Genomic DNA, 1714 nt, shown 5'->3' on the forward strand with positions numbered 1-1714 from the left:
GGATAGATAGCTACAGATGCAAGTTTCATATACCCTTGGGCCCTGCCTTCCATCTTCACACTTCCTATAGCACTAATATTTTAATGACCAATGCTGGCCCTCCTCACATTCTTTGGCCAGACCATACAAGCTTAGATACAAAACAAGACCAGAATTGAATCATGGTGTCACTAAACACAAACCTAGCATATTATGACACAAAGGATGCCTAACATCATGGCACCCTGACTTATCAGTCAACACCACAATATGCTTAAGGACTGGTGGGAATGTGGTAAAGCAGGTGCCAAAATAGTCCTAAAAGCTTCCATTGAGATTGATCCCATAATATTTGCTATCAAATTGTGCTAATTTGTTTGTCTTTCCCCTATCATAACAGCTTTGTCACAGCTCTACCCACAAAATACAACTATTTGTGTGAAATAGAAAAGAACATTTACGTGCATGCCCAGTTAGCAGCACTATGTTGTGAAATTTGTATGGTGACTGGCACATGTAGTAATTAAATGATTGATTCACCCCAAATATCATAATTATCAGTTTAACAGTGTGAGATGCAGCCAATGACCTTAACATTCAAGGAACATTAGAGCTATCCTAAGATGATCATAAAATGGCTTGGATCCAACAAATCCAGCAGGCTCGGTGCCTATGACAGAAAATATAAATATAAGGCGTATTCTGAAAATATCTTTTAAGGTTGTTATAATTACATGAAAAGGACATGAAATGCAGCTTGAGGGTTGAGACTACCAGATTTATTTACCATCAGACCCCAGACTGTACCAGATTAATGCAAATATCTTAAAATCCACTGGACTTGCATGGAATGTTGATATCATTCATACCTTAAGTTCCATCACCCATCTTCAGCATACATTCCCGGTAATTTTTTACTTGGGTACCTGTGTGGCCGACGGAGGGAAGAGCTACGCTAGCTGCAGGGTTTCGAGTATTGTCGTGCGGGGCAAAAGCTGTGAGGCATCAGCTAACATTGTGACGTCACTGAAAATGGTTTTGCATCGATCGGGATCGGGGTTCTTTTGGGCCGACTGAAGGCCATAAGGCTTTTGCTTGTGATATGATGTCACTGGTATTCGGCTGGGTATGTGACGTCACTGGTCGTGACTGTGTAAGGCTCTTTTGGGCCCACTGAATGCCGTAATGCGTCAGCTGGCCATGTGTCGTCACTGGTATTTGATTGGACATCAGGCGCAGCCGGCCTCGTTCCATCTTTACTTTTCGTACCTGTCTGCTGCAAGCATTTGCGTGCCGCATAAAGGTTTGACCGAATTACCCCAATGTGTGACGTCCCTAATCATCACTTCATACGAGTGCACTTAGGCCTCACGACCACGGTGTGTCGTGGTCCGCGAAGTATCACCGGATAGCGTGACGTCACTGGTATTCGAATAAAAACTGGGCGCAAGAGGCCGTGCTTCATTTTTACCTTTGTACTTGTCTACTGCAAGCATTGGCGCGCTGGATGAAAGCTGCCGAACCACCTGAGTGTGTGACATCACTGGCCATGAGTTCCAACGGTGCTTTTCGGCCAACTTGAAGACCGCAAGGTTGTCAGCTAACGACGTCACTGCTATATGACTGTAAGACGTCAATGGCCGTGGGTTCCACGGGCCCTATAGGACCGACGAAATGCCGGTAGGCATCAGCTGGCGATATGACGTCACTGGTATTGGGCTGAACATCAGGCAAC

Source organism: Pollicipes pollicipes, unplaced genomic scaffold (assembly GCF_011947565.3).
Source record: "Pollicipes pollicipes isolate AB1234 unplaced genomic scaffold, Ppol_2.1 Scaffold_4002;HRSCAF=4701_pilon_pilon_pilon, whole genome shotgun sequence".
NCBI lineage: Eukaryota > Metazoa > Arthropoda > Thecostraca > Pollicipedomorpha > Pollicipedidae > Pollicipes > Pollicipes pollicipes.